The following is a 9,029-nucleotide window of genomic DNA, read 5'->3' on the forward strand; positions in this document are numbered from 1 at the left end:
GGTTTCAGCTAGCGGGGCTGAAGTGGTTAAAGGGGCAGCCACTGTAAAAGTCACTGTTAAAGGGGCAGCCACTGTGAAAATCATTGTTAAAGGGGCGGTCACTGTTAAATGGACGGCCAATGTGAAAGTCACTGTTAGGCGGTCACCATTAAAGGGGCGGCAACTATTAATGTCACTGTTAAACGGGCTGTCACCGTTAAAGGGGCGGCCACTGTGAAAGTCACTGTTAAAGGGGCGGTCACTGTTAAAGGGGCGGCCACTGTGAAAATCATTGTTAAAGGGGCGGTCACTATTAAAGGGACTGCCACCGTGAAAGTCACTGTTAAGCGGTCACCGTTAAAGGGGAGGCCACTGTGAAAGTCACTGTTAAAAGGGCAGCCATCGTGAAAGTCACTGTTAAAGGGGCGGTCACCGTTAAAGGGGCAGCCACTGTGAAAGTCACTGTTAAAGGGGCAGCCACTGTGAAAATCATTGTTAAAGGGGCAGTCACTGTTAAAGGGACGGTCACCGAAGTCACTGTTAAAGGGGCAGTTACTGTTAAAGGGGCAGCCACTGTGAAAGCTACTGTTAAAGGGGCAGTCACCATTAAAGGGGCGGCCACTGTGAAAGTCACTGTTAAAGGGATGGTCAGAATTAAAGGGGCAACCACTATGAAAGTCACTGTTAAATGGGCAGTTACCGTTAAAGGGACGGCCATTGTGAAAGTCACGGTAAAGGGGAAGTCACTGTTAAAGAGGCGGCCACTGTGAAAGTCACTGTTAAAGGGGCGGTCACGGTTAAAGGGGCGGCCATTGCGAAAGTCAGTTATTTATTATAAAATTGCAATAAATAAATACCCAAGCAATCCGGGGTCATTAGTTAGTGCATTATATTGGAGATATTCCAATGGACATGTCCATACCTGTTCGGCTGATGTCAGCAGTAAGTATTTAAGGCAAGGTATTTTGGATGTGGAAACGTTACACAGGAGATGTAGCGCAGCTAATGTCACTGTCCGCAGCGGACACCATCTTAGGAAAAAGTACACTGGATGTCAGATATTTTTGGGATGCGCACGTTACACAGGAGATGTGACGCAGCTAATGTCGCTGTCTGTAGCGGCCTAACTATTGCACGACATTTAGCGCAGAATGCGCTAAAAATAGATATTGCTGCCACACACAATAGACCTTCAAAGGACGTTTGGGTCTGTAAAGTTTTAACAATTTAGCGCAGGTTGCGCTAAAAATATATATTGCTGCTGCCACACACAATAGTCCTTAAAATGACTTTCGGGTCTCTGACAAGTTTTCAACTTCCCCCCAAAAAAATTTACTCCCTACACTATCTGTCCCTTTGTCAGCACAGCTCTGCCTGACTAACACTGAGCCAAACACATGTCATCGGGTGCTATATAGCACCCGATGACGCGTTCCGGCCAGCCAATCACTGTAATGCCAGTAACCAACATGGCTACGGCATTACAGTGAGGGCAGCACTTACCTGCACGTTTATTGGCTAATTTTCAGAAATGTGCTCATCACCAGTGCACTACACCAAATGAGGAGGGTTATATTAAAGACTATGGGGGAGATTTATCAAATGGGTGTAAAGGCAAACTGGCTTAGTTGCCCATAGCAACCAATCAGATTCCACCTTAAATTTTTCAGAGCACCTTTGGAAAATGAAAGGTGGAATCTGATTGGTTGCTATGGGCAACTTAAACAGTTTACCTTTACACCAGTTTGATAGATCTCCCCCTATATATGCACACAGCCAGCGTCATACTGGAGTTCTTTGGGCCTAAAAAGAGGCATTGATTTGTTGTAGGGCGCAGAACCTGTGCATGTTCACATTATTGATTCCATTTCACATTCAGGACACATCATCAGTACAGTCTAATTGGTTATAAAAATAGATTTAGGCTACTTTCACACTAGCGCAATAGCGTAAATATAGGGGTCGCAGCGGTAGAAGTTGCGACCAGGCCCCTAAGCCAGGGGGGCCCAGTGCATCTTATAAAGGGAAAACTAGCGAGCGCTTCCATAATGGAAGCACTTATGCAGTACGCCAGTCCTGCAGGGTGAGCGATTATGAGGTCACAGGGTACAGTTAACAGACCGAGGGTTGCTATTGGTACTCACAGTTTTTAATATGCCCTGGGCAGGCGTACAGCAGTGATGGAGAGGCTGGCACATAGATCCTCTGGGGCACTCTCTGGGTATAGGGACCAATCCTGGTGGTAGGTGAGGTGCCCTGGATGGTGTAGGTTTAGTGTGCCGGTGGCAAGATCCCTTATAGTTTGTGACGCCAGTGCCGGTAACGGTGGCACACCGATTTATTGTAGGAAAAATTGAGGTACACACAGTTGTAGTGAACCAGAACTCCTTTTTACTGAACAGTTTAACTGTATACAGGTTGAAGGGTCTTGATAACAGGCAGGCTTCACATAAATGGCAGGCAAAGTTCTTGCAAGATACACAGAGGGAATAAACACACAGATCAGGCTGTACTTTCTTTTGCTCCTGTCTGGCTTTCTCCAAGGCCCGTATGCCCTATTGCTGGCTTTATCCTTGGGTAGGGAAACCTTCCTCTGGTATAAATCCTCTTGCTGTAAATATCCTTCTGACCTTCAGCTTTCTACTTGGCTGGATAAATTTGGCTCTGCACTGTACTTTACAAAATGTTAGATATCTTCAGGAGGCAACTTCTTCCCCTGGATTAACTTCTGAGCTTTACTTGCTCAGCACTTCAGGTAGGCTAGACTGCACTACTCAGCCTCCTGGACTAGACTGGACTGACCCTTTCCTGTCTGGGCCTAACTATATATATTAGGGGGTTCCCTAGCTCCCTCTACTGCTTAGGAGGAGGAACTACACCCCTAACAGGCCTGGTACACAGGAGACAACATGACAACACACACTATAATGCAATACAAAATACCAATTTCCCACAGGAGGTGGGGGCAACATGACCCTTAGTAGGGCCCACCCTTACGTAGTGGGACACTACACTTACTAGTCTGCAGGAAGAGGGGGAGAAAAAAGCTGTGAGCGTTGTCCAGTATTTACCCCTTCTCCTGCTTGCTCTTCTCAGGGCCTGCTCTGCTGTGTCCTGGCTGCTGCAGCGTCAGGACGTACAGAGGTCACTCTGACCTAACACTGCAGGAGGTCAGGTGACTACAGAGCGGGCCCTGAGAAGAGAAGACAGCCAGGACAGGGAGAGTGGCAGCAGGAGAGGTAAGTTACTTTATTTATTTTACAATCGGATTTGAGGTCTGATATGGAGGTCTAATTGGGGGTCTGGAGAGGTCTATGGGGGGTCTGGAGGTCTGACTGGGGGGGTCTGGAGGTCTGAATGGGGGTCTGGAGGTCTGACTGGGGGGTCTGAAGTTGTCTAACGGGCGTCTGAAGTGGTCTAATGGGGGGTCTGGAGGTCTGACTGGGGGTCTGAAGTGGTCTAATGGGGGGTCTTCAGGTCTGACTGGGGGTCTGGAGGTCTGACAGGGGAGTCTGAAGGTCTGACTGGGGGTCTGGAGGTCTAATGGGGGTCTGATTGGGGGTCTAGAGGTCTGAATGAGGGTCTGGAGGTCTAATGGGGGTCAGATATGGGGGTCTGATCTGAGGTCTAAAACTGGGGTCTCATTGTGGGTCTGACATAGAGGTCTAAAGAGGGTTTAGTCTGAGATGGGGGATACCATTTAGGTTTTTTTATGGGGGTCTGATCTGAAAGGAAGGGGGGATTTTTTTGTACTAGCGCATAATATAAAGGGGTGTTTTTGTGTGATACCAGTATTTTCAGGGGGACTGTTTCTGCAGGAAAGTATTGGGGAGCACAGTGGACACAGTATTGGGGGTGGCAGGATGGGGTGTTGTCTTTAAAGGGGTTGTCCGCTTTTTTTTATATGAACGCTGCCTTCTCTGCTCTGTTTACCTGCTCATCACTGCAAATGCTACGGCGAGCAGGTGAATAGAACAGAGAAAGCAGCTGTCATATGAGCGCTGCCCTCTCTTCAAATAGCTCATCGTCGGGGGTGCCGGAGGACCCCGGCTACACTGATATTGATGACCTATCCTGAGGATAGGACATCAGTAGTAAAAAGAGGACAACCCCTTTAACAGTTGGACTGGAGGGTAGGAGGGCCATTTCAATATTTGCCTTGGGCAGCAGAAAACCCAGGTGTACAAGCCCGTACTCAACAATGGTCATGCCATAAGGCACAATATCACAGGCAGCAGTAATGTCATGAAACTTCTACATTTCTGTAAAAATGTTACCACACCGTTTCATTACTTTGCATACACTTTGCATTTTACGCCTCTTAGATAAACCAATATGAAAATAGAACACCAACCTATCATGAATGACAATATATTTTCTTCCTAAAGTCTAAAGTGAATTATTCCGACCCACTAATGGAATCACTATCGATTTATTGCATTAAGTGGTGTGAAGATAACATCGGAGCTGCATTCAGGCATCTTTAGTCTCCTTGACTAAAAGATCTAATGTGTTCAAACAGTTTGTGCTAGGCTACATTTTATTTCATCGATTACTGTGCAATGCAGTAACACCATAAACACACTTCGTTACCTTTCTAAGATAAAAATATTGGCCGCATCAATTTGCTGTATGTAAAAGTGTTAAAGAGGGTTTTTTGTATATAAGAAACTATTGCAATTTAAAGGGAATGTGACCTATTGTTTGAATCAGGTTTTCATGTTACACATGTAAGTTTTTTTTTTTTCACACTGGCCTCTAAGCCTAACAATAGTCTGAAAATTCCTGTTCAGGTCACTTTTCAGCAGTCATCTCATCATCATCACAGGTGGGATTACAATGATAGACCTCTGTATGAATAGCACAGCACCATCCACAATAAGTGATTGTCACAGCTTATATACTTCCCCCTATGAACATGACTTGTACAGGTCACAGAGCATGCCTAGAAAAATATCCCATAGAGGTCAATGAACATCTTAAGTCTATTGTGCCTCTGTCCCACAGTACACACAATAAATGCCCCCCCCCCCCCATAATGATGCACAATTTTTTTATTAAATCTTAAAATCTAGAAAATCAAAACAGTTTCGAAAAAACTGTATAGATTTTACTATCTGGATTCAACTAGAAAAAATACAGTATATAAGTGATACATTCCATTTACATGTACAGTATGTCATAAAGCTGGAAGGGGTATATGGAGCTGGCACCATACGTGGCAGGTGCCAGCCGTTTAACGCTTAAAGTTACCTCTGAGCCTGGCCATTTAACCCTTCAGGGGCTGAAGTTGAGACAGCAACATCTGACCAGTTAAACTAATTGCAGTGTATTGTACAAGTGACCCCTAGGGGGACTAAAAAAAAGACAAAAAAAGTAAAATATATAAATAAAATCAAAACACCCCTTTTTTCCCATTCATCAAACATCATTAATATTGCCTCAAATACAAATGATGATCTATTAAAATATCACATCATTTATCCTGCATAGTAAAAGTCATAAAGAAAAAAGATCACAATGGCAGAGTTACCTTTTTTTTTTATCATCTAACCTCAAAAAAATGAAACTCAAAATAATCAAAAAGTCATGTGCACTCCAAAATGGTACCAATAAAAACTACAGCTTGCCCTGGAAAAAATAAGCCCTCGCAACTTGTTCAACTTAATGGTGTCAGAATACGGCTACAAACCACAAATGAACATTTTTTTAAGTGGTTTCAATTTTTTTTAAAAACATGATGAATCTTTAAAAAAAAAAAATATTGTCGGAATTGTACTGAACTGCAGAATAAAGGTAACGTTATTTGTACCACATAGTGAATGAAGGAAAAATGAAAGCGAGAAAACAATGGCAAAATTACTTTTTTTTTCTATTTTTTCTTTTCTATTTCTGTTCTACACATTAAATGGTGCCATTACAAAATATACCTTGTCTGTAAAAATAAGCCCCCATATGGCTGTGTTTTTCGGTAAAATTAAAAAAAGTTAAAAGTTATGGTGAATGTGGGGAAGAAAAAAACCTAAAATGAAAAGCAAAAAATTGTTGTGATGTGAAGGTGTTAAAGGGGCATCTTATACATTTATGGCACTTTGCTGGATATTAATATAATCTAAGACTAGTTTCACAATATCATCATCACTACCAGGCCTCATTGACTAATGGGACCTGGCGGAGATCCGGCCTGTTTCAAGCATTAGCGCTGCTATTTGGTCAGACAAAAAAATGCAGCTTGCACCGTTTTTTGTCCTGTGAAACAGACCGGATCCCTGCTGGGTCCTATTATAGTCAATGGGCTCCGGCGGGGAAAGGCAGTATCTGGCTATATTGGATATGTTGAACTCTGGCAGGCTGTTTCTGTGCAGAAACAAACTGCTGGATGATTTTAACACTAGTGTGAAATTAGCCTAAAAGAGCAAATGATATGCAGGGGAGTAGCTATAGGGGTGCAGAGGTAGCTGTTGCTACTGGGCCAAGGAGCCTGACCGGGCCCAAAGACCCTTGTGGTGCATAAGAAGATACCGGTATTATAAAAAGTGCATGCAGGTCAAGTTACACCACTGGCTGGAACGAAAGGGGTTAGGTCAAGAATTTGGGATGGGAAGGGGGGGTGCAGTTTCAATTGTTGCCTCAGGCAGCACGAAGGCTATGTACTTCCCTGCCCCTGGCCACAAAGCACTAGGGGAAGGGTGGTCCAAGCTGAACTCTTGCACCAGGGCCCACGAGCCTTTAAAACTCCCCCGATTATATCACTCACTCCTTAACCCCTTCTGACCATAAATAATTGAGTTTTTGTTTTCGTTTATTGTCCCAACCTTCCAAAAGTTGTACCGTATTTATTTTTTACCTTTATATAGCCGTGTGAAAGACTGAAGTTGTAACTTCTAATAGCACCATTTAATAGTCCATATACAATGCATTAGAAAGCTGGAAAAATTGTTAATGGGTGGAAATGGAATAAAATGCTATTGTGCCATTGTTTTACAGGTTTCATATATACTGTATGGTGGTCACTATGCAGTAACACTGACATTCTGACTTTATTCTACCGTTCAGTACGATTACAGCAATAAGAATACATTGGTGATACCAATAATGTTTGTTTGTTTATTTATTTTAATATGTAAAATGTCGAAAGTTTAATGATTTGAATTTTAAATTTTGTTTGTTTTCAAAATGTTTTTTTTTTTTATTACTTCTCTTTTTAAATGTAGTTTTACCCCCCCCCCCACCTTCCTTCTTTGAGCATGCAGTTATTAGATTGTTTATACCATAGACTTCAACAGTTTACTAGTGCATTCTATGGCAACTTTGCTTTGTTCCTATTAAGAGTTAATAGGAACTTTACTATGACAGACCTCAGAGCCTTCACATGTCCCCTGGCTGCCAAAATACTCAAACAGCTCCTGCAATCACAATGCAAGGGCTATTCATTCACTGGAATTAGCACCGTCTCAATAAATGATAGCTCAAATGCCATGGTCACAATTGATCATAGCACCTGAGGGGTTGAATGTGCATGATTAGAGTGGACTCCGATCACTTACCCTGCTGGTGGGTATCTGTTATGTAAAATAGCAGGCACCCAACAGAACTTTGTTTCCTGTCCAGCATAACGGAAACCAGATGGATCCGTTATGCTTGCCCATATACTTCTATGATGACGGATCAAAATGGAATGCCTCTATAGGTTTCCGTTTTGATTTCCGTCTTATGGATTCCGTTATTTTCCTTTATAACCATGTTATAATGGAAAGCCATAATGGAATACATAATGGTGATGTGAACAAGCCCTAACAAAGATCTTTTTATATCTCCTATAGACTTCAATGGAGAGAATAAAGTACAAGTGCAGAAATTGAATCTGATTTTATGGATATTCCATAAAAGATTGAGCCCCTTAACAAATACACTCATATTGTCTTTCTTACACTTCCTTCCATTCTCTTATTTTTTTTATCAATAAATTGATAGGAGAAAAAACCTTTATAAACGTGTGCCCTTGAAAATATGACACTGTAGGCTTAATGTAAAGTGCCATGGTCTGGCACTAAATGTAGTCGGACCACTTAAAGGGATTGTACGGCAGATCAAAATTATTTAGAAAAGGCTCATAATGCCATAAGAAATTTTGTTACTCCCCAGTCCTTCGCCTCTTTCTACTTTATGGAGCCCCTCGAAATGACTCAGTCAATCACTGACCAAAGCAGGTCAAAACTACAGTCAGTAATTGGCTGAAAAATTATTTCCCGTTTTGCCGAGATGTACAAGGAGACCGGCGGGGACTGGGAATTGCCGAAATAAGAACGTTGTGTGATAGGGGAAATGAGTATGATTTTTTTGTTTTTTTGTCCATCACTGTGAATATTTTTTACCAGGCAGAAAAAAACACTTTAAAAGGGTTGTGCAAATATGAGTGAGGGGGGGGGGGGGGGCAGGGGATGATAACCCCACTCACTCGACTGGACCTGTAAAGGAAAGATGACTTACCTGCTTCCGAGTGTCGGCTCCCCGCTCCTTCTCTTGGCTTGTGTTGCTCAGCACGGCTCCTTCAATGTGAACATCTGGGTTGACATATATCCCCTTGAGTCATGTGACAATTTTTGATGACATAAGAAGAGCAAGTCTCTGCCGTGGCCAGTGATTGGCTTTGGAGATGTCAAACCGGATGTTGACATCAAGGGAGACCCGCGGAGGCCTGTAGAAGAAGGAGTGTGGAGCCGGCGCCCATTTTACATTCAGACTTTTGCCAGTGTAGGGAGAGGTTGGTATGTGGAGCAGGGACAGACTGTTAGGGACACCAAACGCTAGCTAATAGGGCCACAAAAGTCCTTTTAAGGATTGGTATAGGAGTGCTTTTGGTAGGTGTGACTTACTGAGGGGTGTAATATACTTATAATATACTTTCTAACATAGAAAGTATATTATAGTGCAATTGTATTGTGCAGCAGTTGTGTGCGGTTCTGCTGCGATACTGCAGCCACACAGAGTGCCAAACCCTATTGGAACAAATAATTTCTACTGATGTGATATACCAGTTGCCCCCCCCC

Source organism: Bufo gargarizans, chromosome 4, assembly GCF_014858855.1.
Source record: "Bufo gargarizans isolate SCDJY-AF-19 chromosome 4, ASM1485885v1, whole genome shotgun sequence".
In the NCBI taxonomy this organism is placed as follows: domain Eukaryota; kingdom Metazoa; phylum Chordata; class Amphibia; order Anura; family Bufonidae; genus Bufo; species Bufo gargarizans.